Below are 7,938 nucleotides of genomic sequence, written 5' to 3'. Positions count from 1 at the left end.
AGAGAGAGAGAGAGAGAGAGAGAGAGAGAGAGAGAGAGAGAGAGAAAGAGAGAGAGTCACGAGGGTGAATCTAATAATTTAGTCAAGTACCGTGGGTAAGGTGGATGTATCGTGTAACTCGTCACATATACCTGCATAGTAGCTAGATTCTCCACACACGCGGCCTATTCCACCACCTACGTTCTTCGCGCCCCGAGGCGAATCCCTCTTGCGCACATATCATCCCGCATCCCCTTTTTCCTCGGGACTCATGCAAACTAGCCCGAGAACTAGCTAAATAGCCAGCAACGTGTAGGAAATTAAACCATTCTCAAAACGAGTTGGCGGTGTGGAAAGTGCGAGGGAACGGCGAACGCGCGTCGCTGTTTAGGCGAACTGAGACACCGCCGTCGCCTGACCGCGCTTGCCGTAATATGAAAATGTGAAAGAGAAGAGAGTGCTTTAAAAAGGCAAGTACAAAGAGCGAGGTGGAGGATCTGTGTGTAGTCGGAACTGTAATGTTCACTTTGAGCGATAATAGACACAGCGTTTATTTCGCGACGGCACCTTACTCTCGCTCGAAGATAAAACTTGTATTATATCTTAAAATTGATTTTTTTCTGTTCTTACTCACCCACACATACACACGCACGCGCGCGCGCGCCGTTCCGCTCACGCGCGCGCTCGGAGAATCAAAGTTATGCTTATCGCGCGAGAAAAACACGTAAACTGTTATTCTTTGAATTCCAATTAGATGATGCATTATGTGCACATGCAATTAGAACCGCACTTCAACGCGGTTATGATTATTAATGAGCGATAGCGTAAGCCTATGAACGAGTTGTTGAATAAACAACGCGTGAATTTAACATTCGCGTTGGAATATATTACACTTAAACCGTCGGCAATGCGTGCATTCTCAAGAAATTCGCTTCCAGGATTAACAACATACATGACTGGCGGGGTACATACGCGAGAATACGCGCAAGAATACGCGCGTTTATAGAGATTGCACGTGCAGCAGAACCTCCGTCGCGATTTACCGCGCGCCGCGAGGTGAGTAAATCCACATTTTTTCCGTCTAAAGGACTCCCGCTCTCGCGCACAGTAATCCTTTATAACAGCCAGGATAGCGCATCCGTACGTTGGTCCAACAAGAAGCGATAACGACGATAACAGCGACGTCGACGATGTCGGTGACGACGACGAGGACGACGACGACAACGACGACGACAACGACGACGACGACGACGACGACGACAACGACGACGAATTCCCGCGCGCATCCTTCGCGATCTTCCATAACGAGATACGATGGTCGTAAACAAACTTCACTAAACCGAAACGATCCCGGGAAAAGCCGGGGAAACGGTTTATATCGCGAGCTTAAACGTTAAGTTACATCACCGAGTGCATAGACGTAGGCTACGAAAACTCTCGTTATGTTATTCGATGTGAGAGAAACTTTCAAGGGGAGATACTACGCCAAGTGCATAATAATACCGTCGCTCGCGTCAAAATGGTCTCGCGACGCAGGTACAAGCGCAGAAATCGTGAACGGATAAACAGCCGGGTGTAACGTGCCTCGTTGAGCCCGCGCGCACTTCCAAACCGACTAAAACTCCGTTTATCCCCGCGTGCACCACGCGGAGTGGTACCCGAACGCGCGGATAATATTTCCGAGCTAGATGGATTGATGAAATTTTCGAGGCTGATCTTTTATTGACGGAACAAGTGAAGTATTGATAGTTTTCAAGTTAAAAGCCATTACTGGGCAAAAAGAGCTTTTCACGAATGGAATTTCAGAGTGAATTTTACTTCAACAATTGTTAACACACACTAACATATCGATGAAAATTGCTCGAAAATTTTCACGAATAACAATCTCTCCTTCCTGCGAAGTTGCTTTTGCAACAAAGCGACGTTGATATCACAGTCGTCGAGAAATCCATTTCGAGAAAATGATGAGTGCGATTTTGGACGACTCCGTGTATTCGACGCACGCGTGCTCGATATTTCTTACGAGGTGTCCGAAGGTCTCGATACACTCGAAGTCGGCATCTATGACACGCGATGCGGCCGTGATAATACGATAAAATGTACCTAAGAGCCGCAACCTGGCGCCATGGAATCACGCCGAAATGTGCCGTGCCTCCTCCCTCACAATTGTTAGCATTTTCATCCTACTCGCTGAAAGTCCCAAGCTATATATACTTTTTACTGTCGGCCATCGTATCCGCGATTCGAGTTAACTGCCGAACGTTCGCGGAATTGTTGGAGATAACCGTGGAAAAAAAAGAGAGGAAGAGAGGAGAGAGAGAGAGAGAGAGAGAGAGAGAGAGAGAGAGAACCGACACGTTTGGGCTCGCGGAACGCAATAGCGCAGTACTTAATCGGATTATTCGCGTAGCTCGCGAGATTATAGGATGAACGGGAGTCAAGTGTTATCTTACGCAACGACACCGCATAATGCGAGAACGATGCGATTCGGCCTTCGAGATGAAACATAATATATGGTTATATGTGGAAGACGAAACGTTGTGTTTATCGCTTCGTAACACGATTGCATTTTAATCCTCGCTCGAGCAATAAGGCAATCCTGCTTCAAATCCTGCAAATGTAGAAACAACATAAAACGTGTAGAAACATGTTACGAATAAGTAAATTTGCGATGCGATAAATTCAGAAGTAATTATTGCGGAATTTTATTTCACAGAAGTTTAATCGGTTATTTTATATGTAAGGTAAATGTCCCGATGACTGAATAAGAAAGCATGATTACTCAGTAAAAAATCTTCTGTTAAATTTAACACATTTTGCATGTGCACAACGATCTACTTAAATTTTTGTTAATTTAGCACGAAGCGAATATGTTAAAAAATGACAAATATTATATCAGAATTTAACACAGACGCTATTTTGAAGCAAATTTTATTAGGTGTACAAATAAGTTTAGTGCCTTTATATTCAATCAATTGTAATTTTGTTTTAAATTAATATTTTTTCCATCGTTTTGGAGTTTTAAAGTGTTGACTTTAACCTCTTAAACATATCATACAACTTCTGCTTGCAACACAACCTCAAAAAATAATAGTTTACACCATAGTTTTTTCCAAAAGAGCACATTAGGCTGTAATCTTCTCACGTTTCAATTAAGGAAAAATGTTGCTGAGGCTGTCGAAATGATCTGTTGCTTCCGAACGGTGAAGGGTGAAATCTTGTAATTATTTTAATTTCAATTTTGGAAAATATTATAATACATGAACTCGTCATGAAAGAAAAAAGACACCAAAGTGTAGCGCTTTTGTAGTTTTTTATTATATCTTTTGTTTTTTTAATTTTGTAGTTTTTTTTACATTTATAGTATTACATTTTGTAGTTTTTTTACATTTATAATATTACATTTTGTAGTTTTTTTTTATTATATTTTTTATTACATTTTTTATTACATCTTTTATAGTTTCTTTGTTACCTCACAACACACATCTGCATCTTACATATTTATCAGTAAAAACATTACAATATAAAGATAACTCTGTGTCTTAAACTAAACGTTGACGTTTCAATCCTCAATTGACATCGACAACAAACTCATTGTTTTGCCCGCTAGAGCAGTAGATAAAATTTCGATATTCTTTGTTATACATTTCTTCTTCTCGTAATCCTTCCAAGACATAGATAATAGTTTTAATAAACGAAACGTTCTCTTCTCTCGCGACGAAAAAAGACTCGTCGCGGTCCAAGAGACCATGTCGTGTCAGTCAAGGGACAAAATGAAAGCATGTTATCTAAGCTTAATCGGATGAAACGTTACTGACGATATTTATTGAGCAATCGTAGTCGCTACTGAGCTTGTACAGCTTGTGCGAGCAAATGGAGCCCACATGCGCAAACCTGCCTACAAACCTCGGAACACCTCGCCCAACATAATTAAACCCGTAAGTCTGTAACGTACAGCAAACGATGGAATATTAATGTGAAAGGCATGTCACGACTGTCTCGTGGAGCGGTTTAATTAAAATGTTAAACGAAACAGAATGCACCGCATTTTGCAATGTCGCGCAAATATCCTCGATCACTCGACACGTAAAGTGCGATATTCCGACAACCCGATGTTACACTTCTTTTATTCTTTCTCGCACACCTTTCACTCTCTCATATTCTTCAATTCTCTTATATTTGTGACTATGTGGGTTCATAAATTTCTCTTCCAATATCTATTTTCTTTTTTAATAATTCCAAATATTTCGATTATGTTCGCGAGTACGGACAAAGATAATCCTGGTCCGAATTGAAAATAAGTCGGAAAATTTTTATTATTTTTCTTCTTTTCAGACCAGTCATTAATCGATTAAAATTTTCTTTAATATAGACTAATCTAAATTCATCTAAATTCATCTAAAATAAGCAGCAAGTGAATCATCAAAATTAATCAATCGTCACATATAAAATCAAATAACTTCATCGATTGGTGAAATCAATTATTAATAAAACTTTAATGTAACTTATAATGTATTAATTAATAATTAATTTCATGTGTCAATTAAATTATTTGTGGTTACACATAGGGTGTGTGTGCAAGCGTGCGCGTGGGTGTGTGTGTATGTGTGTGACTATATACATAATAACGATATCCACTATATTTTTACCAGTTATAATGATCAGATAGAAACATGTTCTAGATGCAATTAATCAATTTTTATAAACAGTAACAAGATGCAATAATAAATATTTCGGAAACGTTGTTTTTTCATAAAAAGATCAAGGTTATATCCAATTTTTACAAAATTAACTTTCCGTTTGCAATAATTTTTATTCCCTCCGTCGATAAACTGGAATTTTTTCATTTAACTCAACATTTCCCGTAATCAAACAGGACTTTTAAGAAATAAGAGTCACTTTTCAACATCTCTATTACTTTTTAACCCAAATGTTGAAACTTTCCTCAGACACATGATATCATTCGAATATACTAAACTTATACTTGACGTACATAATATACTGATAATATCCATCCAATATTTTTATAATACATTATTTGTCACATATTCTTAGAACATACTCTAAATCGGATATTTATTGAATATACTGAATAGGATATTTGTAGAATGTACTAAGCCCATTATCGATATTCCGTTTAATTATCGAATGTTATAAGTACATCTTGAAAGTAATAGATAAGTACATCTTGATAGCAATAATTTGGACAACAGCGGTAAACGAATATTAAAACAAGTTGCAGAATTTTATATATCATAGATTATGATCTTCAGATAAAAGAGATGCAATAAATATGGAAATAGATACAATATTTATAGAAAATAATATCATGTGCTATCTGAGTAAATTTTATAATGTTTTATCGCCGGAATTATGATGTATGTTATAGTTTAGTTATATAGTTCATATAGTTCAATTATAGAAAACAAATGTACAATGCATAGATTATATTTTGCACATTTCGAAGCATTAGTAAGACTCACCTGAACATATATATGGCAGTCAATCAATTTACTGCTTTATAGCAATAGAGAAAATTTTATCAATTATTTGGTCTTAACCTTCTACCTGAACTTGTTGCACTACTTCAAAAAATATACATACAAAATCAGGCATGTAAGGCGAACGTATAAGATTTTCAAACTTCAGTATGCGTACATTTATTGAACTAGTGTTACCAGTTCCGTTGAAAAGAACAGATCAATTATGCTCTTTTTCCAGAGTTGTACGCTCATTGGATATCAGGGCCCATCTACATAAAACGTAGAACACAGAACACACTCGCACGCGAGACGCGACATGCAATGAACGTACTACCATTCTGGTAAAGCTATAACTTGAATTGTATAAATTAATATACCTACTTGATATATCAAATATATATTCTACCAGAACATATATAAAATTTACTATTAACGTATTCTATATATTCCTTGAATATACTTGTGGTATACTATGGGATATTCTCAATATATACTGAAAAAACGAATAGTCGTAGCTTTTAAATATATTTTATACATTCTTAGTAGAACATAGTACGAATCTCGAACATTTATTTTTAGGGGATATATACAATCTACTTTTATAATATTCTCCGAATATTCTCAGAATCTATCTATGCTATTAGGGTAGTTTAATAATTAAATACCCAGTTGCAAGAGGCAAAAAGATTCACTACAAACAAATCCTGAACAACAAAGTTACTAAAAATTATGCGGAGATATGATTTAAAGTCGTATTGCAACTTTCTCGTGGTAGACTTTAGGAACTTCAGTTTTTATAAAAATCATTTACAAATAATTATAATTCTAACAAAATATTTTAATAGAGTTGAATTTTTTAAATAACTTGTAGAGATGAAAATAATTTTTAATTGCAAATTTCTGATTTGCTTTTTTTTGAGGGGTCATCCCTTAAACTTAAGCCTTGACACTGCCTTAATGCATAAGATTATTTAATTTTCGAGACACGTATAACTAAAGAATGGCCGATGCTACGATTTCATTAGGAAAAATTCGACTATTAGTCGAAGAGTCCATTGAAAGCTTTCGACGCGTATCGGTCATAATTCGTATCTTTTTTTCTTATAGTCACAACTGTACGATATGATTGACGAATGTTTAAGGTAGGATGACCATATTCGGATCAGATATTAAATGCGGATCAAAAATTTGACGGATAATAGGCCATATTTTAAAATTATTCGTTTAAATTTTGCTCTCTCCCACATTAATAACGTTATTCTATATTGTCGCTATTATAAAAGGAATCAACATCTTTACATGACATCTTTTTTTCTATTCAGTTAAGAAAAAAAACAGAATACATAAATGATAATAAATGTGACGGCTCAGTCGAAGCGTCTTTCGAAGATATATAAGCAATTTCACTCTTTACTTTCAATTCACTGCAAACATTTTTATGCAGTTTTACAGAAGGTTGCAAAAAAATATAAACTTTTATATTTTCAGATCTTTTCATTCTATTTAATGCAAAAAAATGCGGGTAGTGCTGAAACGCACATTTACCTGTGCTATAAACTTCCTGTAATTTGTTGAAAATGGGTAAAAATTAATTTTGTTTACAGTAAATATTTGTTTTCCTGTAAATTAAGAATTACAGTTATTGTAATAATTGCTGTAAAAGTAATTATTGTAAGAATTATAGTTATTAGAGTAATTATTACCAAAATTTAACTAAAACTTTTATTTCGGGGTATTCATTTATTTTTCTCTCACTACTTTGTTAAAACACTACTTTGATAAAATTTATTGCCGTACTTACAAAGAACATTCGCGAAATCTCCGATTTCGATGAAATTTGGCATATTTATAAAGTGACGAAAAATAATAAACTTGTATTTTTTTATATTAGCAAAGATTCAAGTTTAAAGGATGACACTTCAAAGCTTCACCCCTATCTTGGTAACTATTAAAAATACAGAAAACTTTTTAAATAAAAATGATGTTTTTGTATGAAAAATAAAATAGGCTATACAACAATTAAAAAATATTTTAAAAAATTAAGAAAATAGCTATTGTTAATAGTTATTATTAGTCTTAATTTTTAATTTATTGAATTCGTTATACTATAGAGGAAAAAGTTAACTTTTTTTATTTTCTTAATCCATCCGTATATATTATTCTATATTTAAATTATACAAACATAAAAATATATAAGTAAACACCGTTTCGCGAGCCGTACGCTCGGTAGCGTGCACGAGTGCTTAATCGCTAGACAAATGGCGAACTCTGCATATACATATTTTTTTAATAGATTTTAACAAATACTATCATGTTATTTATTACAGATGAAAATAATTCAGAATTATTTAAACACATATAAATACCACCGAATATGCTCTAATTTGTAATATGTATTTCGCATCACATTGCTTATACCTGAATTATAGATAAATAAATAAATATATATATATATATATATATATATATATATATA

Source organism: Odontomachus brunneus, unplaced genomic scaffold (genome assembly GCF_010583005.1).
Source record: "Odontomachus brunneus isolate Ranch 3 - 2012 unplaced genomic scaffold, Obru_v1 Obru_scaffold_005, whole genome shotgun sequence".
In the NCBI taxonomy this organism is placed as follows: domain Eukaryota; kingdom Metazoa; phylum Arthropoda; class Insecta; order Hymenoptera; family Formicidae; genus Odontomachus; species Odontomachus brunneus.
This window is presented reverse-complemented; position numbering follows the sequence as displayed.